The sequence below is a fragment of the Dreissena polymorpha genome, chromosome 7 (genome assembly GCF_020536995.1).
Source record: "Dreissena polymorpha isolate Duluth1 chromosome 7, UMN_Dpol_1.0, whole genome shotgun sequence".
NCBI lineage: Eukaryota > Metazoa > Mollusca > Bivalvia > Myida > Dreissenidae > Dreissena > Dreissena polymorpha.
The window spans coordinates 86,372,332-86,399,750 of NC_068361.1; the positions used below are offsets into that span (position 1 = coordinate 86,372,332).

At 34.4% G+C, this 27,419-nt stretch overlaps 1 protein-coding gene and 2 long non-coding RNA genes across 4 annotated transcripts in view; 1 reads left to right on the forward strand and 2 right to left on the reverse strand.

The window, feature by feature from the left end:
* LOC127837590 (uncharacterized) overlaps positions 1-27,419 on the reverse strand; it is a 208,137-nt gene that overhangs the window by 113,966 nt on the left and 66,752 nt on the right. The gene's annotated exons all lie outside the window — the stretch shown is intronic.
* Positions 1-27,419, forward strand: part of LOC127837618 (uncharacterized) — a 107,741-nt gene that overhangs the window by 78,706 nt on the left and 1,616 nt on the right. The window lies entirely within an intron of this gene.
* LOC127837603 (uncharacterized) lies at positions 1,033-27,203 on the reverse strand. 2 transcript variants are annotated; one of them, XR_008029354.1, is made up of 6 exons: positions 27,090-27,203; positions 19,901-20,071; positions 15,776-15,855; positions 5,930-6,013; positions 4,622-4,812; positions 1,033-2,047 (listed from the first exon to the last, which is right to left on the reverse strand). It is a non-coding gene; the product is annotated as an uncharacterized LOC127837603 (long non-coding RNA). The 2 variants fall into 2 exon arrangements; XR_008029353.1 differs by lacking the exon at positions 27,090-27,203 and adding an exon at positions 20,960-21,034.

The window sequence follows — 27,419 nt, forward strand, 5'->3', positions numbered from 1 at the left end:
AGAGTGGAAAAAAAAATTGACTTCACTAGTGTTCAAAGGGTGTCACTATAGCTATATAAGGAAAACTGCCCTGCCCTGTTATATACATAGAGAATAATAGGTTAGTGTTGATTATAGATCAGGTTTATCATGCGAGGCTTAGAAAACAAAAAGCACGAGCCTTGGCGAGTGCTTTTTCGTTTTCGTGCCGAGCATGATAAACCTGATCTATAATCAACACTAACCTATTATTCTATTTATCCCACTTTTTATTCAGTAAACTATTTTTATTTAAACAAAATAAGTTTTCATGAGTGTTTGTCGTACTTTGATAATGACTGTAGTGTAACCAAGGTCAGTGTATTACTCCGCGTTCCAAAAATAACCGCTGATCAAATAATCATTTTTTTTTAAATCAGAATATCGTTCTGTAACAAAGTGTCGAGCGTTATTTATTACACTTTTAATCATATTGAATTGCAAATCTTTAAGTTTTATGATATCAATATGGCATTAAGTTGTTATATACAAGGAACTACATTTGTTTACAACGTAGCCTAACACCACACACAATTCATTTTCGATATCAAACTATCGAGTCGATCACGAGGTGCACAATATTTCCTTCTTTGTTATAATATGTGGTTATTTCGTGACAAAATAACAAAGATTACTTGGATTTAAGCTAATTATATACATTAACATTTTGAATGTTGAAAGTGGCACCAAAGAATTGTGAGGCAAAGTTGTTCGAACTAGAGAAAGACATTTGCAAGTGAAGTGACTGGGTGGGGCGAACATCAAGATCAACTTGTTCGACGGTAGACATCGGTTGTCTAGGCTGCATTTCGGCCATAGTTTCAGTGCGTGAAGGTGAACAAGAGGAATCTGTTGGATTGTTACATTTACTGGACTGAGCAAGAATGAACACTTTTGCTTCTGTTCAACAGATATGTTGGAATAATTGGTTATGGACTGGACATTGTTGTGCCCTGTTATGGCCATGGTTTCAGTGGGTGGAATGTTTGCATTTGGAAGTTTTTGGACCAGGAATTTGCGAACTGAGTGGTTCGTTATTCTCTTGTGCTTGAGAAAGCCGGCGTCTTTTGCCATGGCCTTCAGCATCTGACCTAACTTGTTGACACCCAATTGTTGACGCAAGAATCACCGGGATGCAGTGTCATTTGTGCGTATTGCCAGGTAGAAAAGATGCTTTAAAGAAAAATCAGATGGACGCATATCCGAGTACATCTTGTAAATGAACACAGGATTTCTTGGTCCAGACGATTGTTTTCTACGGTCAAAGGGGAGCAACTCGAACTGACTTCTTCAAAGGGGAGCAACAACAACAGAACCTATTTGCATAGTGTTAAATTTACCTAATACTAGGTTTTAATGACAATAAATGACAAAAAACTCGTTTTTTTGCTACTTTCCTTTGTTTTAAGGTCATTAAGATTGACAAACATTTGAGATTGTTTTTATTATTGATGCACTTGGCAAACACAGGTGACGAGGTGCGTGGGAAAAAGTAGTCCCGGTTCGGCAGTTGATGACGTCATTTCGTGCCATTGATTATAGCCTTGCCGTTGATTATAGATGAAATTTAATCAACGGGGCTTTAATCAACCGATTTCGCTGTTAAAGTGGGATAAAGTCATTTATGAAGTTCCACAACTGTTGTCCAAGGTTTAACAGTTTTCTAAATAGTAATTCCCACTATTTTTTCCACCAGTGTAGCTTATGATCAACAGTTAACTAGTCACTTCCACTGCACTTAGTTTAAACCTCTGAAACACATGGTTTACTGTTTTTCTTCATTTTTATACTTTTTATTACTTATTGCTTTTGAAATATCATCTTATATATAATGTTAGAATGTTCACATTGTATCTCCAATTATATTCTACAACACCAGTTCAATACATGATTGAGCTGTACACTATAAATGTCGAGTGTACAATATGATGATAACATTTCTCATCTCTTCTTCTTGACAATCACTCAAATGAAAACACCGGCCCCTGTGGTACACATTCTTTTTGATCAGCATGTTTTGTCCACCAAACTGAAAAAAATAATCACAATTAAACATTTGAAAGAGAAGCTTAATGCCCCCACAACAATCTTTAGTTTCAAAACAATTTAAATGTCCAAACAAAATTAAACTTACATACCAAAGTGTGCAAGTTCAAATGCTTTTTACTTTTGAGCTAATAGAGTTATACAGGCAACAAGACATTTGCACATGGTGAACATTTGTGTTATTTGGATAAGGCATTACAATGATATAGTCTGAGCAGGTAGTATGACGCAATGCATGCCTCCTCAACCGCTCAACCATTGCGACTGCTAAATGATGATTTCAGCTGAGGAGCTTCACAAAAATGAGCAAGGGCCATAATTCTGCCAAATTTGGGCCCATACATAGTTTATTCCTTTTAGTTGCAGATTTGAGGCCGATGTTTAAAATATTTAGTATCTCACTATTTATCTCTTTTTAATGGAACATCAAAACAACAAACATATTAAACAAGACTATTGCCAAGCAATAAAAGTCCTCTACTGTAGCTATTTTAGCAGGATCGCAGGATCCACCATTTTTAGCAATATTTCTAGTCTATTTGTTGCCAAAGCAACCAGAATTCTTGACGTAGGAACAAAATGAAATGACATGCATAATATACATATTGCCATCTGTCCATGTTTCAAGTTTCATGAAAAAATATGAAGAACTTTTAAATTTATCGCATGATCCAGAAAAGTATGTCAGACAGAAAGAAACAAAGAGCGCAAACCATAAGTCGCTCTCCTGTTCCACCTGTAGGAAACTAACAAGTTTTGATGATAATGTCAAAATAATGGTCAAGACAAGAAACTGATTAAAATACAAATTTAGGTCGCCCAAAGGGTGTTCTCATTATGTTATATAATATGCACAAACAGGGATTTCAGATAATAAAGGGGTCAGGACCATGGATAATTTATAAACCCTCATGTCAATTTCATGTGAATTGTCAGCCTTAAATCAGGGCAGTTTCAGCGAGAGTCACAAAACCATAACTGGCCAAAAATCTCTCTTGCAAAAATTATCGGCTCAAAGCCTGATTCCTTCCCATGCCATCAGCCTTTAAGGCAAGCACAAGATACTTTCCAGATGATCCTTTTTCTGAAGAAAGATAAAATATTAATACACAACACACTGTCTGCAAATCTGGAACATATCTTTGATAATTTAGTTGATTAATAAAGAGTAACAGTCTGGATAACCTGTATTATGCCAAAATCACTTTTGACCTCTTAGCTTGACCTTGACTTGTGCATAAGGGAGATGGATGATACACTGTGACTACTCATGGTGAACTGTGAACGCCTGTTGCAGGTGCCAATTAAAATTGATTGATGAATGAAGAGGTGACAGTCAATTGAAGCTGTATTATGCCTACATTTTACAGTTGATCACATAAGTGCGACCTTGACCTTCAAACTAGAGATATTGGTATTGTTGGATATGCATCATCTCGACATGTTGGAGATTTGTTGTAATGTATTTGAAAATTGCATACTGAATAAGTTTGGAAACATCCACCATTAGTTAAAGAGGAAATTAAAACAAAAGCCTATGGACATTAAAAAATATGGACATACAGATAAACAGGCAGAGAAAAGCTATGCTTAATGCTTTACACTATGTTTGGTAACAAAAATGAGAAGCAACCATTAATCAGTTGACAAAACACACTGTGACGACAGACATGGTTGAACACGATAGCTCACTTTGAGCACTTCAGGCTCAGGTGTAGGGAGGGAAAAAAGAACATAGCTTTAGTTGCATTACATATGTATCACTTGCAAATGAAGGTCCGGTTCTACAGATTGGACTTAAACAAGTTCATGCCCTATATAATTTTGACATCATAAATTCAGCACATTTAGTATCAACTATAATAACTTTGGTAATATTAAAAAAATCGTTATTATAATTAACAACACAACCCATGTATCTAAAGTGAATTTTTGATGTCAATCTGCATGTCAAACATTACAAACCTCAAATTTAAGTTGTCACAAATAGTGATTTGGAATAACCCCAAATGGCTTATTTGAAAAAGAAGCATTCACTTTGAAACTTTTTAGCATATGATGAAAAAAGTCATGTTACAAGGATTAAACAAGTTGTGTTTATGCCATAAAAGCCAACTTTGACAAGAGGGTTTATCTACTTTGCCGAGATATAATATCCACCTAAATTATCACAAAGTTCAAGGATTATCCAATCTAAACTGAGTTAGAGAGCAGAGGTTAAAATGGCCTTATTTTTATAAGGGTCATGATTAATTAGTGCTTGAAGCAATATGCCTGGTTGTCGAACTCTGATATTATGCCCTAAAGCCTTATCATAAAGTTTTAATATGATCAAGTTAAAACTGTTCCACTTAGACGGCCGACATTGGTCTCCTCGGTAAGGAATGCCCCTCAAGGTGTTTGCATAATAAACGCTTGACGGAAGAATGTATAAAAAGACAACTGCATTGATTGTTGTGACAAACATTCAAAGGTGAAGCTCACATTTTTTTATGATTTGAAATACATAAAAACATGTTTAAGATGTTAATTACCTTCTGATATACCAGAAACCTACCAAAAAAACAATCTACGACAGTAGTCCAGAAGTAGTGAGTTGGCTCGTTTAATCCATTTCTGCATGGCAGTCAGACGTCCTTCTGGTATCCAACAACCTTGTCTGTAATCTGCACACCGAGGAAGCACTTCGCACAAGTCAACGTGTCTGGACTGACCTGATAGACCAAATCGCACAAGTCAGCTACATCTCTGGAAATATTTCAAAACAATTATTCTAATAAATATGTAAATATAAGGTCAACAACTGAAGAGTTTTTGCCAGTTTCATCAGCAACAAAAACAATATGGGAAACTAGAGCTTTAAATTTGTCATACAGATGTTCAAGGGTAAAAACCACAGTATTGTGTGATTCACTGGGGATTAGATCTTGCACATATACACTTTATGTTGATGGCAGATTAGTTTCAATTTAATTGTTAAAGCATGTGAGGTTAACACATTTCTACTTTTTTTTTCACAATCAATACAGTGATTCTTTTTGCTTTAATTTGTTACAGCCTGTGCCATTTGAATTGGGAAAATTAGCGCGATAAATCGTGAAATTGGGAAAAATAGCGTGATAAACCATGAAATTGGGAAAAATTTAGCATTATAAATAGGATTATAAGTAACAGAAGTGATATTGTTTTTAAGTGCGTGTTCAGGGAGTTTTCTAGAAAAGGAGTCTGGTCAAATTGGGAAGTTTGGGAATGATTTATGGACAAAAATGACTAAATTCAAGTTATATATTTTGTAAGAAGTTTAAAAAATAAAGTTGAGACCTAGATTTAAGAAATCATAATTAAGTTATATGAGACTTCTTTCTAAAAAAAAAAAAAAAAAAAAAAAAATATATATATTTTTTTTTTTGGAAGTTGTTTTTTTTTGGGGGGAAATTTTGGTCAGATTTTTTGGAAAAAACGTGTATTTTTGCGATTGTGAAGCAGCCGAAAATCGGCTGTAAATTTGAGCAAAAAAAATCACTGCACTTAAAGACCAGTAAAGAGACATAAACAAATAAACATCATTATGAAGTATATAGTATGCTGAAATAAAACATTTATTGCTAATAGCCTATGTCAATTTAAAATAAATTGGCTTTGCAAACAGCAAATCATGAAAAACACAGTCCTATTTATTTGCATAATAAAATAGTGTGAACTGCTTATTTAATAAATTAGAATGTATTTTACAATCATTGTAAGTTCTCTATAAGAAATAACATTTTATTTTTGCAAATTTATATTATATTTATTTTATAGAAATGCCATGAAAATGTATTTTTTTTATTCTTGTTTATGTACCAGTAAAACACCAATTCATTACCGAGAAAGTAGTTGGAGCCTAGATGAACATACAGCTGCTGAACATCCATCTCCTGAAGGTCTCTCAACAATTCGTGGCAAAAACCTAAAAGATCTCCAGCAAATTGTGAACCTTTGTAAACATTTTGATTAAAACTTAATATTGCTAAACAATCATTAAATCTCAAGATTAAAGAAGAGTAGGACTTGAAAACTAAACGGATTTTCAAACATGAGCTGTCTCCGAAGGATGAGACATGCCCCCGAAGATGCTCTGATAATTGGAAGATGCTTTGATGGAAACATTATGTTAATACAGGATATTTTAGATTTTTCGATGATTCAAGGGCCGTAACTCAGAAGTGTCTGGGTAAATTTGACTGATTATCAAACTTGACCTAGATGTTATTGCCTTTCACATTTTCATGACGCATAGTGAATTTACAATGACAATCGCAGGAGTTATTGGGTGGAAACGAGAAAAAACGCAGGAGTATCTGGTTCAATTTGGTCGTAAGCCATCATGGGGAACTTGGGGTGTGTGGGCATTTATTAGATGATCTTTCAAAAATAAGAATTTATTTTTTATTTTTTTGGGGGGTAGGGGGAGGAGATTTGGGACGGGGCATGGGGTAAGGTGGAGTCCATTGTGGTGTGTCAGGTAAGTATTGTTTTGTCAAAGTATGATCATAAATAAAAAAAGTTATGGCAATATAAGCAATTTTTTTTAATTTTACCATGAGAGTCAAGGTCATACAAATGTCAAGGTCAAATTCAACTTGCAAGGTACAGTACCCTCATGATAGGAAGAAAGTAATTGAAGTTTGAAAGCAATAGCTCTGATACTTTATAAGTAAAGTCGATATAAACATAATTTAACAAAATATTCAAAGTTACTAAGACAAAAAAGGGCCATTATTCCCTAAAAGTGCCAACAAGAGTTATGCAACTTGCCCTGTACAGTCCCCTTATGATAGTTAGCGAGTTTTATAAGTCTGAAAGCAATAGCTTTGATACTTAAGAATAAAATTAACCTAAACACAAAACTGAACCAAATTTGCATTTTTCTAGGTATAAAAAGGGAACATAATTCTTACAAAATGCTTGTTACAGTTGTCTGCTCATGTTTATAGATTGCAATCATGTTGGTGAAGAAGTACTGTGAAACCATTATAATTCGTCAGACTTTAAGTTTCGTCTTTTTCGTCCTTCGACCGATGGACCAATTCAAGATCCTAACGAACAATCATGTCCCATATTTGAAACAAATAAGACTGAATTACCGTAAGCATGAGGCATTTAAATCCAGCGTAATCCACGCATACACACAGGGCTTGAAATTAACACTCGCACACTCGCAAAATGCGAGCAAAAAAAGATTGCAAGGTAAGTTATAAGCCACTAGTATTTTTTGCAAGTAAAGAAATAGTGGGAAAAAAAACGAGTTATATTGCTAAATGCGTTCTACGGCATGCACGCTAAACCGTAGGTCAATTTTTTTAACGTCCAAATACCCATATGCGGAAGCGCGCATCTTGTTTGTAGACTGGTATACTTATGGTACAGATACCTGGATGGTATTAATACAAAGAACATTTAACAGTCGACTAGTCACACTCAAGTTAAATCGGGTTTTGACACAAAGGGGTGTACATTATACAGTGTACTGACAACTGACATTTCCTGTAAAAGGCGAATGCAATAAGGCTGTATCGAATGCATCCACTTCGTTTAGGTAGAATAGTGTTGATTAGCGCTAATTGTTAACAACTTTATTACCCATTGTGTGTATTGTGTTTTTCATTGGTGTTGCAGTTTATACAGCCAACACGCTGCGAATCCGGATTAAAGACAATACTATTAAAAATATAAGGGACAGTTACTATCACCTGAAATAACAGACTTGTTAATTGGCATATGCAAAACAAGGCCCACCTCTTGCAAGTGACTACCAAGTGTCACCCCTCTTTCCTCAGCACGAATTTTTCGCAACCGCGTATTACATGTAATACAAACAAATCGGACGCTTTTTTTTTTCAAAACCAGAAATGGATGAATTTAAGTGCTGACGAAATAGTCATTTTTTTTTTAAAGGACAAAATTTCGTGCTGACGAAAATAAATGGTTTCACAGTATGCAAAATATAAAAGCAATATAACAATGTACATTGAGAATATTTGATATGGTACGCAAACTTTAACATAGATTTATCAATAATATGCATATTCTAATTGAAAACAAGAGGTGTGTTTGTCAGAAACACAATGCCCCCTATTGCGCCGCTTTGAATGTATTTTTTTGACCTTTGACCTTGAAGGATGACCTTGACCTTTCACCACTCAAAATGTGCAGCTCCATGAGATACACATGCATGCCAAATATCAAGTTGCTATGTTCAATATTTCCTTAAGTAATCGCAAAACTTAAACCAAGGTTAAAGTTTCAGGACACACACAATGAATGACAGACAGGCCAAAAAAATATACCCCCGATCTTTCGATCCGGGGGCATAAAAAGGGCCACAATTCTTACAAAATGCTTGTTACAGTTGTCTGTTATTGTTTATAGATTGGGGTCATGTTGGTAAAGAAGTATGCAAAATATGAAAGCAATATGTCAAGGGTAATAGGAAATATTTGTGGTGGTACGCAAACTTATACATTCCAACGCTCACGCACACGGGAACGCCGACACCAGGGTGAGTAGGCAGGGCCCTCAATCTATCAAATCTGCCGCCGAATTTCGGCGGCAGTCCCCCACCTGAAAAGTATACTTTTTTCCCCTTTTTTGGGGAAAAATCCCCCCCCCCCCCAAAAAAAAAATTTATTTTTTTTTAAAATAAAAAGATGTGTCTCATGATTATTATATCTCAATTCTATTTCAATTTAATCTTTTCAAACATACTTAATAGTGCAAACATGTAAAAATGAAATAATGAGAGAGTAAGTAAAAAAAATCCCCCAAAAAGGGAAATGCCGCGAAAATTCCCCCTCCTAAGGGCTGCAGACCCCTTCCCCCAAAGTAGTGTGAGGGCCCTGGTAGGATAGCTCCACTATTTATATATCATATATAATAGTCGAGCTAAAAACCCAATTTTACAATGATTCAAGGGCCATAACTCAAGAGTGTCTGGGTCAATTTGGCCCATTATCTAACTTGACCTAGATGTTATTGCCTTACACATTTTCATGAAGTTTGGTGAAGATCTGATGACAAATAATCCGGACGGACTGGCGGACGGACTATGACTTCAAATTTTTACAAGCATATTCGTTGAATTGATATCCCCCACCAAATTATTTTTGTGTTTATCCCTGGATATATATATATGTTCGAACCCTATCAATTTCACTATACCGTAATTATTCTATGTTTGGGACACATTTTTTTTTCGATTTAGATACGAAAACTAGTAAAAAATTACAGATGTCCGAAAATTTAGAGAAAACAATTAATGTCCAAAAATGATAATTATTTTTAAATAAATACAACAAATTAATGTACAATAATTGTATTGTGATAAACACTTCTCTTTCTGCTTCAAAAATAAATACAACTTCACAGCTCTGCTATTTCTTGCCTGAAATGATATAGAACAAACAAGAGCTGTCACCATAGGATGACTTATGCCCCCTATAAACGCTTGGTAGTTATGAGCTTTTTTCGAAACCAAAACGCAGATTTCGAAACCTAAACACTGACCCTAAGTTCAAGGTCACAGGATTCAAAATTTGTGTGCGTATGAAAAGGCCTTGTCCATATACACATGCATGCAAAATATTAAAATGCTATCTGAAGCGACATAGAAATCTAAACGCAAATTGTGACGTCCGGTCACTATGCTCTCCTTCGGACGTCTTAGAATATCAAAATAAATCAGAAAGCCACATAAACTAGAGAGCCGACACCATGCTAAATCTGTGATAGATATTTTCTTGATACAACTTCTGACTTCTGACCAAGTTTGGTAAAGATCAGATGAAAACTACTTCAAATAGAGAGCGGACACCATGCTAAATCCTCGAAATGCACTTAGTGACCCTGTGACCTAGTTTTTGACCTGGCATGACCCATATTCGAACTTGACCTGTATATTGTCTAGATACAACTTCTGACCAAGTTTGGTAAAGATCGGATCAAAACTATTTGAATTAGAGAGCGGACACAAAAAGTGTGACAGACTGACAGACAGACTGACGGAAAAAGGGAAAACTATATACCCCCTTTTCTTCGAAAGGGGGAATAAAAATGAAAACATTCTGCTTCCGAGAAATGACGACACTGTTTAAAATGCTGTTGGGTGTATCCATTATATTCTACAGGTGTATACATGGCTATTAAACAATAATGCTAATGTAATGTTATTTTTGCCCTCAGTCATGCATCCGACCGGTTGTATTACCTCAATCCGGCTGTAAGAATCTATGATCGAAGTGTCACAAGATAAGCAAAAACAGGGTCAAAGTATGTAGAATCGCGCGGTTAAACACATTGTCTGAAACTTAAGAGACTTTAATAATGGACAAAAACCCTATGTCTAAAGTTAACAGTCACAAACATAATTATTTTTGCTAAAAAAGAGGGTGTCCGAAAACTTAAGAGTAATTACGGTAATCCAGTATAATTATCATGTGTATATTCAAAAACAAAGTATGACAAATATTCATAAAAACAGACCTCTGCCATTTTAAGGAAGTGCATAAACAAAGTGAAATGTGGGATGGGGAATTCCATTAGACCATGAATGGATCAAGCTAAGTGATGTGCGAGCATCGAGCACTGTTTATATTAAGAAATAACGAGTGAATTTAAATTTAGATTGAATATAAAATTACGCGACAGTTTAAGTGATATACTTAGTATTGACAATAACAAGAGGGCCTGAAAGACCCAAAGTCGCTCAGCTGAGATTCAAAGGAACTGACCTCTTCTGTGCAGCCCAAGATGTAATTAGAACACATATTCTCACCAACTTTCATGACTAGTGAACATCCTGGCAGCCATATTTTTCAACAGACCAGAACCATTTTCATACACATCAAAGATATCATTTAAACAAAAATTCTGACCAAGTTTTATGAAGATTCATGAAGCCATATAAGGAAAAATGCCCAGCCCCCAGGTGACCATGTTTTTCAAGCAACTGGAACCATTTTCGAACTTATCTAAGATATCATTGGGACAAATCTTCTGACCAAGTTTCATAATGATCTGACAATAAAAGTGGCTTCTATTGCCATGCCCCCTTGGCGGCTATGTTTTTCCACCAACTGGAACCATTTTCGAACTCATCCAAGATATCATTTGGACAAATCTTCTAAACAAGTTTCATGATGATCAGACAATAAATGTGGCCTCTAGAGTGTTAACAAGCTTTTACTAAAGCCATATATATAGCCATGTAAGGAAAAAAGCCCCGCTCCCTGGTGGCCATGTTTTTATAGCAACCAAAACCATTTTCGAACTATTCCAAGATATCATCGGGACAAATCTTCTGACCAAGTTTCATGAAGATCAGACAATAAATGTGACCACTAGAGTGTTAACAAGGTTTTACTATAGCCATATAAGGAAAATTGCCATGCCCCCTTGGTGGCCATGTTTTTCCACCAACTTGAACAATTTTCAAACTCATCCAAGATATCACAGAGCTCCAGATAAGGGTCGTATTTTCGTAATTACGAATTATTTTCAAGTCTGTTACGTATTTATTTTAGAATCTTGACGTACCATTATGAATTAAAAAATCAAGTTACGAATATATTATTTTTGCATCGGTTTGTATCTATTTTGATTGAGTTCTTTTCGCGCATGAAAGATCTTTTCGGTGCTTATATAGAATGGTTATCGGGTTTGTTTAACAAAGCGCATTTTTTCCAATAAAAGCGGCGTGTACAGTCTATCTGTCAAAAAACAATGGCGGTTCCAGAGAGCGTCCTAAAAAACTGAAAAGCGTGCAAAGCCACGCTTTTAACATATTGTTTGCAAAGTGAGCCGAAGTTGAATGTTAAGAAAGACATTATAGTAAAGATCTTATACGATGTTGTATGTTCAGTTGCCAACAAAGTTGGAAAAGCTAAACAAAAAATACGACGGGTCCAAACTTAAACAAAACAAAACATTGAACGAGTGGAAGGGACAATTCACGTGGCTAATCGTTGAACAGATTGAAGGGGAGAACTGTTTTAATTGTGAAATATGTAAAAATTCATCGAAGGCATGCGATCTAAGCACAGTTTGGGCATATGAAGGTATTTGAAAAATAAAATTGTATGATACTGAATAGACACTATTGAACTCGTATAAATAAAGTTGCTAGTATGTTTATTTTGATTTGTTGCATGAAAATAACCATTATTATTTATTTTTTGGGCATTTAGAAAAGTTAAGAATTATTTTCCAAAACTAAGTAGTAACGTTAAGAATAAAATTTCAGAGTTCTTTTTTAAAATCTGGTAGTACGTTAAGAATTTCACAAAACCTTGTCTGGAGCTCTGTATCATTTTCAAAAAGTCTTCTGCCTCTAGAATATTAAAAAGGTTTTACTATAGCCATAGAAGGAAAAATGCTCTGCCCCCTGGCAACCATGTTTTTCAACCAAACGGCATCAGTTTTGAACTCGTCAAAGATATAATGGGGTGAATCTTCTAACTATGTTTCATGAAGATCGGACAATAAATGTGGCTTCTAGAGTGTTTACAAGATTTTACTATAGCAATATAAAGCCATATTAGGAAAAATGCCCGCCCTTGGCAGCCATGTTTTTCAAACAAACGTAACCATTTTCAAACTCATCCAAGATATCATTGAGACCAATCTTCTGACCAAATTTCATGATGATCAGACAATAAATGTGGCTTCTAAAGTGTTAACAAGGTTTTACTAAACCTGAATTCAGCGGTCAGTCAAGGGAAATGATCAAAGTGACCGTTGTCCACAGGTGACCGTTGAATTCGGATCACAATTTTAAGAAGGTTGGTCAGTTGGTAGTATTACTACGTCGTTACCCCACCCAGTTGTTTGCATACAGTGTAAAACTAATGCTCATTGCATTAACAAATCATAAAAACAGCATTAACTTACGCGTGTACATTGAATAATAGAGAATAATTTTAGATTGATTTAATTTCATATTGTTAAATTAAAAAATGACTTTATCAATGCTGGTATAATTGTTTACTCATGCATCTCATTCATTCAGTAAATAAAGCTTGTCATGTTCCGTTGACGTTACGTCCGTAAAGTCTAAAAAGCGGATTCGGTGTCATAAACCGATAGTACGGTGTAATTGTACCGTTCTAATTCAAAGAAATAGCGGTCATTTAATTTAGCGATAATTACTTTCAACAAGTCATAAACTCTGATATATTTTCTTTTAAAGATGCCATCACAATTATCCCCGGAAAAGAAACCTTCTCAACACCTTATAATTTGTTTACTCGCAGCGGGCCGCTTTTATAATATCATAGACAATTACCGCTTACAGACGCTTTAAACGCAAAATAGACGGACAAATAATGTGCTGTGATTTTAATTTTCGCGACTCGAGACGACTGACGCGTGACCGTTGATTTCAGGTCAAACATGAATTTCGAAATGGATTATAGTGGCCGTTGGCCGTTATGGTCAGGTGGCCATTAAATTCAAGTGTAATATAGTGTTTTTTGTCAGGGGGATTCCAGACTGACCGTTGTCTGCAGGTGACCGGTAAATTCAGGTGGCCGTTAGGTCAGTTTTGACTGTATATAACCATATAAGGAAAAATGCCCCGCCCCCTGGAGGCCATGTTTTTAAAGCAACCAAAACCATTTTCGAACTAATCCAAGATATCATTGTGACAAATTTTCTGACCAAGTTTCATGAAAATCAGACAATAAATGTGGCCTCTAGAGTGTTAACAAGGTTTAACTATAGCCATATAAGGAAAATGCCCCAACTCCTAAATGCCATGTTTTTCAACCAACCGGCACCATTTTTAAGCTCGTCAAAGATATTATTGGGATGAATCTTCTGACCATGTTTCATGAAGATCAGACAATGAATGTGGCCTCTAGAGTGTTACTATATTTTACTATAGCCATTTAAGGATAAATGCCCCGCCCCTTGGCAGCCATGTTTTTCAAGCAAACGTACCGTAAAAGGTTGTGTTTAAGGCGCACATTTTTACCCCCAAATTTAATTTTAATAACTTGATGCGTGTTATGCACAACTACAGCCATGCCAAGACATTTTTTCACTGTCAGTTACCCAATTGCAGTAATTCACATCATTCTGTTCCCCGGTGTTTTAACTGTAACTATGTTAATAATTGTGTTATATTTACAATCTGAATAAGATGGACAAACATTATAAAGTTAACATTAATATTTTCTATCTTTTTCAGGTACATACAGAGCATTGAAATCAAATAATTTTGAAGAAGAAAATGAAAAACAAAGATCTTTTTATTTAAACTTTATTGTTTTTTCCAAAAATATTATACCCAACTGTACTAGGGTTACACAACTTATTAAGGGGCACTTGTCAATTTTCAATAGTATGCCGGCAAGGCCTTTCCCGATACATTTATTATTATTTTTCTTGCTTTTCAAAAGTGTTCATAAAATTGATGTTGTGTTTGTTTACACGTTTTCATACGTCTTGTCAAGATTGGGGTTGTGATTATCGAGCAATTTGCGTCACCTGTCAAATTTTGTGTAGCTGGGCTATTATCAAAACATGCAAACCGGCAAACGACTTCAAACCTCCATTGTTTGTTTAACGCTGGTAATGTCAGTAATGGTGTTGAGAAGTTTGAGTTGTCAAAGTCTCCTGTCAATTATAGACGCTCGAAAGAAAGCGTGAGATGGGAAATGTAAATAAAATGCGCGGTTGTGAATAAGCCATGTGTGAAAAACCCCGTGCCAATACCAATAAAAAATTTCAGTGTCTTAGTTATACTAAGCACACTAATTGGTCCGCAATGTGTACTCCTCCATGATAAAATCGTGGACAGTTACTTTGGAGACTTATGATGAAAACCTCAATGGTATCCTCGAGTTTGTCCATTTCATGCATAATTCATTTAAATCGAAACATTTACACGTAATATTATAATTTAAAAAAACACACACAAACAAGTTGTATCTTTATCGTTATCGTCTTTAAGATAATTAATTATTGAAAAATAAAATAACACATGAGATTGGCAATATAAATTAAACAATTTTCAGTGAATCTATGGTACGGAAATTTTGCCTTCCCGATATTTTTTCAAAAAGTTGATGCGCGCTATACATAAATGCGCTTTATACACAGCGTTTTACGGTAACCATTTTCGAACTCATCCAAGAAATCATTGAGATCAATCTTCCGACCAAACTTCACGAAGATTGGAAATAAATGTGGCCTCTAGAGTGTAAACAATGCAAATGTTGACGCCGCACAACGCATGACGGACAAAAGACGATCACAAAAGCTCACCATGAGCACATTGTGCTCAGGTGAGCTAAAAACGGTCTTTATGTAAATCTTTAATAAGAGTAACAAAAACTCAACAATTCCTTTTCATTATTAAATATGCTTGTTTCCATATATCATTTAAGGCCCTAAAAGCATTCAGGATATAATTTTGTAAAACCAACTTTGACCATTTTCACAGAAATAAAATGATCTTAATGTTCTCTGCAATGCAAAGTATTTTTGTACACATGAGATATTAATTTTTTTTTGTTAACTTGTCCAGCCTATGCCAGCCGGCTGTGCTCTAACTGCCTATGGAAAATCTTGATATATATATTATATATATATACCTGTTGTGACCCTTGAGATCCTTATGAAATGTTCATAATTCATTAATATTAACTGTATTTTAAAAAAGCAGTATTACCAGAAAATCGGGTTCAAAAGTAATTTCTTTCAAGACAGGATGGTTGGTGGGAAACGTCTTCAGGTGAAACTGAAAAACATCTAAAACAAAAAGAAAGTCTTGTATAATTTGAAGCACTATTAATTTTGTACATCTTAATACGATTGTGTTTTGACAGCCATAGTTATGCTGAGCACTAAAAACTAAAAGTAGGTCGACAAACAACAAAATGAAATCCAATGATTGCATCACCAAATCTTCTACATATCCTATAAATAAAATAAATTTTTATATATAGACGGTTGTTACATGACACAACATCATGGGTGTCAAATGTCCCAAATTTGAAATCTGAATAATAAAGTCGGGAGTCTGAGGCCGTTGGTCCCGTACAGGTAGAGCCCCCGAGCCATAGTTTATTGTTCTTTTTATAGTCTTTTAGTTGCTATTTCTGGTGAGTAAAATGCAAAATAATATTAGCCAGACCACCAGTAACACTCAATGTGTATTTGCCATTTTATATAAATGTTATAAAAAACATTGATAATAAATGTTAATCAACTAACCATACCATATCCGAAAACAACTTTCCAAAAATATATCCAGATACGTCCTTTGCAAAATGAAATAATATATGCATTTAGTTTGTCAGCAGAAAATGGAAATTTAAAGATGGGGGACATAGGCAACATTTCGTAGTATGTAAGATTTTCGGAAAGTAGCCAAGAGGTTTGGTCAGTTACGTTTCATGTCTGTGTCAGCGGCTTACCAATCAGACAATAACTAGTGACCTGATCCTAGGCATAAGCGTTCTTGAGTTATCATCCGGAAACCATTTTACTATTTCGGGTCACTGTGACCTTGACCTTTGACCTAGTGACCTTAAAATCGATAGGGTTCATCTGCGAGTCATGATCAATCTACCTATCAAGTTTCATGATCCTAGGCCTAAGCGTCCTTGAGTTATCATCCGGAAACCATTTTACTATTTTGGGTCACCGTGACCTTGACCTTTGACCTAGTGACCTCAAAATCAATAGGGGTTATCTGCGAGTCATGATCAATGAACCTATGAAGTTTCATGATCCTAGGCCCAAGCGTTCTTGAGTTATCCTCCGGAAACCACCTGATGGACGGACCGACCGACAGACCGACCGACAGACCGACCGACCGACATGTGCAAAGCAATATACCCCCTCTTCTTCAAAGGGGGGCATAATAAAAAGACCTGGAAAAATCAATACCAAGCGCACTTTTCCAGCATGCCCAGGAAGCTATTACAATATTTGTTCTCACCCCCTTAAAATAAACCATTGGATTTACACTGATCTAAAAATCAATCCTGAACTCAAATTGGGATTTCCAAATAATCCGGACAATTGACACCCTTGCAACATGCATGGGTTGCTAAGTTACTAAATGTCCTGCATATAACAAATTCAGAATTTTTTTACCATCCAACTCACACAAATAGCAATTGCAAGATGATGTCCATTACAAACCTGTTTGTTATCATTCTGACGCAGGGCTTACTCTGCCATTCGCCAAATTAGCCAATGGCTACTAATAAGGAAATTTGGCTACAAAAAAAATCATTTGGCTGCAAGGTTTTCTGCATTATCACCCATAAAATATCCAAAATAATAAGAATTAAGACATAAAAAGGTAAATTTGGCTACAGAAAATGTTGAGCCAGAGGGAGCCCTGTGACATTTTTGTACTTCCATAGTATTTCAAATGTTAATGTGATTAAAGTACGCACACCTTATTATAGAAGGTATACCTAACATTATATTGCTTGCCGTGAACCATTCGCCCGGAGTAATAATCCAACAGATTCAGCACATTGTTTTTTGTTAACGTAACTATCAAAGATGGCTGTCCAATTGGCGTTGTTAACTTCAGCGATTTTCCTTGTCCAAGTGGGAAAAGTACCCGTACCGGTCCAATTGGGAAAAATCGAGTCGTGAAAACCTCAAAATTGGGAAAAATCGAGTCGTGAAAACCTCAAATTGGGAAATTGGTGTATTTGATTTTTTGCTCCCAAATACTTTAAAATTGATAACCAAGTGTTTTCAAGCTGTCAATATTATATAAACCTAGGTTCAAGCTATAGAGCTGCAAAGGGAAACTAACTAAATGTTGCTTAAAAAAAAAATAAAAAAAAAATTTTTTTTTTTGTTTACCTTTAATTGGGAATTTAAGGACATCAATTGGGAAATATGTATTTTTTTCGTAATTGGGAAAGTGCCGTTTACCGGTACTTTATAAAGAAGGAGGAAAATCGCTGAACTTGTTTGTGCCAATACATAGAGCTTGCACATTCTTTTTCAATATGTGGTTATGGACAACTGTAAACATAGCTTCATGTATTTAAAGGGGCCTTTGCATGTTTTGGTAAATTGACAAAATAAAAAAAATGTTTCAGACTCGCACATGTTTGTTGCAGTTGATATTTGTGAGAAAACAGTAATACTTAACATTAACAACCTGAAAATGATAAAGCGTTGCAAAGCGAAACAATTGAATAATTTGGAGTACTGTTGTTGTAGTTTAATTTGTGACACTACGAGATTATAGAAAGTATTAAATATTGCTACGTTAGCGTTACCGATCGCCGAAATCGCCATTGGCGATTACAATTCTTAGCTGGCGATTAAAAATCAGATTTTTATGAAATTGGCGATTGGAAAAAAATAGACCCTATGCTTTACAAATGCACAGTCTAAATGCCTGTTTTCAGGCCGTAAAAATCGCCAGAAACATCGCTAAGATTACACAGATAACACCCTTACCGGAAAGGCCCCAGGGGATAATGACGACCGCCTAGGTCGATAATCCACATGGCTAATGTCATAATTGGTCACGCTTTACACTGCGACCAGACTTTTTGAACATTTGGGTTACTTGGGGATTTACGTGATGACTGAATCTCTAAAGCGTGCTGTGTAATGACCTATTCTATAGATGTTATGATTCAACGTTATCGAATCGACCAGTACGGAATTGTCATTTAATCAGATGGGCGGAGTTATGGCATTGGCATAGCCACTATAAACTAATTTCCCAAGACACAACGATTTTGATTGGCTAAAAAAAGTAGATAAGAGTTACTTCCCTTTACAGTCGCTATGCGACTTGAAAGACCGATTACAAAGTGGGTTGCATATTCTGGGAAAAATGGATGCTGTGAGTGAAAATGGAAAGTCGAAGCAACAGAAATTAACACAATTGTTTAGAAAAGAAAGAGGACAGAATAATGTAAACTCAGGAAATGACCAAATGTTAGGTTCGCGATTGGAGGACATCTAAAAAAGTGCAGACATGAATGCAGAATCGGAAACGTCTATACCTGTCAAGTCTCACGATTTCGTCGTGAGTCTCACGGTTTTATGACATGCTATGACCGTCTCATGCTGACTTAGTAATTTCCTGCGCATTTCTTCAAAAACACAAAAAAAATGAACAAAAGTAATGTTTGGATTTCATAAAATGTCGTATAATTACTACCGAGACGGGCGGGCTGTTTTAGTGGCTTCAAACCTAAATACCACATGTACCGAAAACTGTTTAACGGTGTTAATGTATCATTATCACTACGCCACCGGTGTCTTTTTAAACAAATAAATTGGCTGCAAAGTGTCAGTAAGTGGCTCACCACCAAAGAAAAATTTTCAAGCAAAAAAGGGAAATTTCAGAAAGAAAAAGTCTTAATTTTGCTCAGGAAATAACCCCAAAACGCACCACAGACAATCTAGGATCAAAACATTTTCGGGAAGGGGGGGGGCAGACACCCCTAGATTTGGCGACTAAGTTTTTTTCCTTAGCGCCAACCTAGAATATTGTATGAGCACGGATGGCCGAGTGGTCTGAGCGTTATACTTTTACTCAAGAGGTCAGTGGTTCGAGCCCAGATGAGGATTACTTTTTTTTCTTCTTTTTTACTTGAGCTTTTTAGATTTAATGTTTACATTTATAAATATAATGCATTTAATGACAAACTTCAATAAAAGCCAAAATCTGTTAAAAGGTCCCTTAAATACCAAGATGAGGATCAAGGAACCTTAAACATTTTATTTGTATTTCAGATATATACATGATTGCTTATTGGAAACAAAATGTTTGCTTGATTCTTTAATGACTTACAAAAATGTTTATCAAATCAAGTAGGTTCATCTTTTCTTCGCCTGTTGTCCCATCTGGGACATAGGCCGCCAACCAGATTCCTCCAGGCGTGTCTGTTATGGGCAAGTCTCTTAAGCTACCCCCATTTTTGGCCCATCTTGCTTAGAATCTGCGTCCAGGTCACGGCGCCTACTGTATTTGAAATAGAGAAGGTTGGATTCCATTAAATGTGATTTTACACACCATAATGAAAGACAAAATTACAGGTTTATTTCCATTCTATTAAAAAATTACATGAATTTAAATTAAAACCAGCAAATATATGAATTTATTGCCTAGACCGGTGTATTTAATATAATGAATGGCTGTAAAATTCTAACTGATATATGAGATCATAATTACTTTTTGTTAATTTGTAGTCACTTGCTCAATAACACATTTTAGCATGGGCTATTTTTAAGTTGCATACATAAGAAAACATTGCAAAAAAAACACAAGAGGAGCATGTATCCGAAAGTAAATTACGTCGGAAATCAGGAAAGTTAAGCATGTACGAAATTCGCCAAAACATCGATTAACTATGGTTTAAACAGAATCAAATGTAAATGATACATTAAACATTATCTAACAATAGCATGCAGCTTTACCCAAAAAACAACAACAAGTCAACAATCGGCAATATGTTATCGATTGGTGAAGGCTTGCAAGAAGAGTATTTTCCAGGGGAAACAACTAAAAAAGTAATGCAAACGGCATGGGCATATTCAAATGGCTCACGCACAAAAGTTTATAATATAACAACAAGACATGATTAAGCTATAGATTGCGAAAGATTTTTTAATATTACTCAAAGATTCCTTTACTAAAGCCTAGATATACATTATCAATATGAAAGTCATGATCAATAAACTTTGACCTATCTTACTTAGTTCTTCTTGAATGCTCTGAGCTTTTAGGAGTACATACGTACAGCTCATAATTCTTCTTGTTCAAATTAAATTCAATGTAAAAAAATAATGTCTCACATATGTACATAAAATCGAGTTAAATCAACCTAATACATTGCTACAAACACAATACCTGTTGCAATCGACATCAATGTGCGTGTATTTTGTTGAGAAATGCTCAAAACATAAACTTGATAACAAATCGTTCATGGCGGAAGTTGTGAATTGTCGATTTGAACAAAGCAAAAGAAAAGGTTACACTGCACAAATTGTTTTAACTGTAGTATCTGACGATGTCTTGTGGTAGCAGTTGAAATTGTATTGCGCCGCATAACAGTGTAGTTTGAATTATGACACATTCTTATTACTGTATTCTCGCTGCGATCGGATTAGTGGCAGAGTCCGTGCTTTTAGATACGGCATTGTATAAACAGTTATTGCGCTGTATGCTAATTGAACTGAAAATCCGGAAAAAATCTGGATGTAGTGTCGGGTGTTCTTACATGCTTAGCAAGTCTACCGCCCTGTTATGTACTCTGCGGTGCATTGACAAAGGGGTTAACACGTGCGAATGTCTTTGATAAGGCAATAGGCCATTTCAGAGCTGATGAGGGTACTGATTATCGAGGGGTAGATAAAGCTTTTACTGAAAGGGGTTGCCTAGAGATAAGGCTGTAGTATGGAATACTTAATAAATATTTTATTTTTTCATGCTATACTATTTAGTACTTAGTTAATTAACGGAATAAAATAAATATTAGTATAAACGTATATAGATGTATGTCTACTTATGTACATATTGTATAGCTTGATACTGTGTGTGATAATGAAATAAATATTAAAATAACAGTGTATAGATGTATGTCTCCTAGTGTACATATTGTAAAGCTTTGATAATGTGTGTAAATATTGAAATACATATTAAAATAAAAGCATATAGAACCCGTCCCTTGCCGTTGTCTATCCGTATGGTCGTTCGTTAGTGGGAGACAGTTGACTGAGAGAGACGTTTAAGAGTGTTGAGTGCTTAAGGCTGTCTGTAGTAAAGACTTTGTTGACTAAAGAGATGGGTGAAAGTGTGTTATGCCTTAGGAAAGGTTGCGTTTTAAAGAATTGTTCTGTATGTGAGTGTGATCTTTGTCAGCGTTGTTCCAGTTGCTGTGCAATTAAAATGTTATGATAAACAAACAAGAATAACAAGCGAATAATATTTATATACTGGCATTTCCCCAGGAATTTGGTCAGGCACTGCGACAGGCGGTTGGTGTTGAATTCTTTATATACTTTCTAAATGTTATAAATCAAAATCCACACTACTTTGGAGCTACCAAATCACAACATTTCTTTTAATATTTATGTATTTGTCCTCAGTTCATTTCATTTAAGTCATATATTATAATATTAAATAACAACCAAAATAAACAGAAAGCAAAAATAATATTGAAAAACTTTCTGTGACCCATGGAAAATCTTGCTTCCAACTACTGGTCGTTTATTAGATTGTATTCTGTCATGCACAAAGACTAAAGAAAAATGTGTTGCAGGTATATAGCGAATTTCGTTAATATGAAAGAAACTATATATCTATTGGATCTGAATATATTAAATATTGGTACTGTTAAGCTATAGTCGGCGTTAAGAAAATAATTTGAACACATTTTAAAGTCTCTATAAAGCTCAAAATCAACGAAAATTTCGTTAAGTTTTTCGTAAAATAAAGTTAACACCTTAACAATCAGTGTTCCTTAAAGCAATATCCAAAATTTCAACGCTAGATGTGATATGATTACATAGATTTTTGTAGAACTGATACAAAATGCTCGTGTTTATTTATTTGTGGCCACAATTAATTCCCGCGAATATATCTATTCATACGACACTTGAACACCATTTTAGTGTACATGTGTCGTATGAATAGATATGCAAAACAATAATGAAAACGAGCATTTTGTATCTACAAACATTTATTTTACCAGTCCACATCTGGCGTTGAACTTTCGGCAAATGCCATAAAGAACACTGATTTTTAATTGGTTAAGTTTATTTTACGAACATTTGTATGAAATGTTCTATGATTTTGAGTAGTAATGTTACTGTAAATGGTCGAGAGCAATAAAATAAGACGTTTGATTCCAATTAATTGTATTTATAACTTAAATTACGCACAACCGCAACACACATCAGTTACGGTTTGTTTTTGAAGCAAGTTTTTTATACTTTTTATTTTCTGCAATAGTCGTAAAAAAATAAAATATTTAAAAGATCACTGTGGCGTAGTGGATAAGGTGTACACCTAGAGATCGGGAAGTCACGGGTTAAAACCCCACTGTGAGCGTTCCTTCGATCTCCCCCAAAAGACACCAAGTACTGGTTCTAGTCCCAGGAAACGGACTCAAGAGCGTTTATATAAGCCTACGGCTTTCGATGCAATCGAGCTACAATAAATAGGTTTAAACTATTAAAATAGAACAAACAAACAATTTGAGCATATCTTTAATTGCTCTTACTCCACATGTACCGGTAATAATAGATCCTTATCGGCCATTATTAGGGACAAACACCATAATGATCCCCATGAACGACCCGTAAATCGCTCATACATGTTATCTAAGCCCCTTATGCACAAACCGCTGATAAGAGCGTGCATGTTTTGATTGAACATTGGCCGAAAGCAGACAGCAAGCGCTTGTGAGAATTTCAAGCTCGCATTTTAGACCGCTGGGCTAAAATCGCCTGGGGAAATCACAATTCTTATAATCCATGCATTACACTTTGTTATTTTCTATTTTGTATATGGCTTAAAGCAATTGTATGCTTTAGAGCTAATACATGTTGCTGCTGTAGATGTTGTATTATAATTCCCTTACGGCAGATCTGACCGCTATTCATATACAATTAACATAAGTATTAAGTAAAATTTGAACAAATTATATATAAAATTTCTGTCCATTTAAAACAAATATTTAATATTTGAAAATAACCTTTCTTAAAAACATAAATTGTATGTTCGGAGAAAAGCACAGGTAAACCGTTTATTGGTACATGTTGTTGTAAACACACCGCGTGCGTTCCTTTAATTTTTCTTTTGGTTAATAAAAACTGTTCCATATGCAAACAAGTTGACATTTACATTTACGATTGACGTGTTTGAAACTTTGTTTAAAATCTTTCTTCTGCGAGCACACCATATCATGTAAGATATCTTAATTTGCTCATTATAGATATATTGACGATCTATTTGTGTTTATTCATGCCAGAAAATAGTTTATGTTGCTAATTTTACCAATAAATGACCGCTCGGATTTCAGGCGGTGATTTTGCGATTTCCGGACGTTTCACCCCCAAGACGTTTCCTCCCCTAGACGTTTCTCCCCCAAGACGTTTCCTCCCCAGACGTTTCTCCCCCACTTTGGTTTAAGTGCAGACGTTTCCCCCCCAATAAATGTATGATTGTTTGGTTGAAGTTTATTCTTGATTTATTATCAAAATAATTATTTTGTTTATGAAGTTTTCAATTAACTTTATTTATGAAGCAGCTTGTTTGATTATTTGTTTGGTTTAACTGTGAATGGAATGCATGTAAATCATAAGTGTTGAGGAACTGTAGTTGTTTGTTGTTTTTAATCCAATTAATCCAATCAAATAGGGTCAATTGGTGAATTGATTAAATGGTTAAATGAACTTAAATCACATTTATATTAATTTCAAAACTGTTTTCATTGTAACAGTTAAATATGATAAATAAATAAACTATATAATTGTCAACAATTATATTTTTTCATGCATTTATATGTATGTATATAATAAAATGACTGGATGTCACTGTGAAATACAACAGATGCATCTATGACTACCATAGTTTGGATTCAAAATTATAGCACTGTGGATGCTATTTTCCTACTAAAGGCTTTTATAGATAAACATTTAGTTCTAAAAAGAAACTATACTGTTGCTATATCGACCTTATGAAATGTTATGATTCAATATATTGAAACGGACTATGGTACAAGCTTATTAAGAGCGAAATAAACGGTAGATTGTTAAAAATTATTCGGTCTATGTATGATGAAGTGAAATTATGTGTAAGACATATGGGGACGTTGTCGGATTTCTTTAATTGCGAAGAGTTCACAGAAGATTTTTGAAACGAATACTGGGTGTCAAAATGAGTATCGCTAATTCAGCTGTATACGGGGAACTAGGGCGATACCCATTATATATAAATCGCTATGTACGAATAATAAAATATTTCATAAATTGTATACTGTTAAACAAACTAATTGTATATTATATATAACACCTTTTAATGTACTAGTTTGGTCACTTTCGCATTACTATGCATGTGCTTATTGCTTATTATATTGTCAGTTTTGTATATGTAACTATGAACTGTAAATGTTCAAGTTATATGAATAAACTATCTGTTCTGTTCTGTTCCATATATAAAACTATCAATTAAGTCAAATCAAATCTATTCATTAATAATATTTAATACAGTGATAAACTATTTAAAAACTTTTTTTTTGCATAATAATGTGCTAATCTCATCTTATCCCCCTGTCACCTAATCTCATCAATGCTGATTAAAGGGCCTGTATATTGCACCCATAATCTAGCTGTTATCTGTTGTACTACACTTGCTAATCTAATCAATGCTTGTTTATTGCACCCTAAGTGCCTAATATCTTGTATAATGGTAGGTGTGGTTGTTATTTAATATTAGCCAAATGATGAAAATGCTGTCACATTTTTTTGGCTTCAAATTAAATTAATTTTTAAATTGGAAGGTAAATGGTATTAATAAAGATCTATGACACACTGATAGTTATTTATCAAAATTATTTTTGAGAACTACAATTCAATATTGGCTGTAATAAATTATAATTTTAATGTCATATAACAACTTTATTTACTCAAAATAAAAATAAAAATATGTTATAGTTATTATTCATTCTAAAAAATCATAACTTATGGCTTATTTTCATTATAACACTGCATTATGTGAATTGGGAATAAAACATCAATTTGGGAATAAATTGTGTTTTATCAAAAGTGCATAATATGCAGTTTTATATGTTGTATTTATCTAATTTTACAAATTATAATTAAAACATATCGCCTACTGAATGTAATAAGTCATGTAACTGACATTTTTATACATTTTATACATTTTTACTTTTTTCCAATTTTGTGTTTATTAAGGTGACATACATCAACTGATAAAATATTAAGTCAACCTTTTTGGTAAAAATAATGTTTTTATCCAATTTTCGAAATTGACATAACAAACGCATGTCATTTTCTGAATGTAAAAAGTAGCGTAAGTGACATTTTGTTAAATTTTCACGAGAAGCACAAAGATGTTTTATTAAAATAATAAACATTTTTCCGTATTTAAATTTTCTGATTATAATAGCATTATTTAAATTGATTTTACTTTAAAACTGGATTTTTTATTAATTAACTTTAAATGAAAAAAAATCAATCACTGTGAATGAACAAGTAATGGAAAATATCTTATTAAACTTAAATTATAGATTTGTTTGTAGCAACATGAATTCATTAATTCAATAATAGTAATTCTTTACTTTGTAACATACCATTCCACTTAAAATGATCATCAAAAAAAAGGTGTTTGTTTACTCAATTGATTTATACAATAGTTATAATTGTTTAATTTGTAGCATACCATTCCACTTACAATGACCATCAATGACCATCAAAGAACATCAAAGGTGTGCTTTTACTCAATTGATTAATACAATAGTTATAATTATTTTAATTTGTAACATACTTTTCCATTTAAAATGACCATCAAAGAACATCAAAGCTTTGATTTTACTCAATTTTTCAATGAGCTTAATTAATGCAAGAACAATTTAAGGCACTTATAAAATCAAGTATTAAATTTGTTAGAGGCTTCCCTAAACAACCATATAAAATCATTAATTAATATTTCAATTAGTCAGGACTCAACTAACATCATTTTTTTACACATAAAATGCACTCAATTAAAATACTAATACTTTATTTTCACTTTATTACAAATAACTGTTGCTAATATACATTTACATATTATGCAGACGTTTCACCCCCGTTTTGGGGGTGAAACGTCTTGGGAGGAAACGTCTGGGGAGGAAACGTCTTGGGGGAGAAACGTCTGCCACCCTGATTTTGCTATGGTAAATCGCGAAACCAGTTGCAACTCCCAGGACCCGGAGGGTCAATAACTGGGAGTTGGATTATTGCAACTACTATCTTACTCAAACTTAGCGATTCAATGGTCATAACAACCTCGAAATAGCTTTTTCTTTGTGTCAACAAGTCAATACAATTGTTGAGTTTTTTTGACGTAATAATGATAATACTATCCAAAGTCTCTACCTAGAATATTCATCATATTAAAATATCCAATAAATGTAGCACATTCTTTTCAAGCAAACAATTCAAAATGGCTAACAAGCGGTTATGCTCGGGCATGCGCATTGCAAGCTTATTTGGTTTGGTCCCGCCTTTTTCACCATATATGGTCATTTGAGCTTGTGGACGGCCGTGGACCATCCACCTACAGTTTGCATGTTATAATTTTTAGC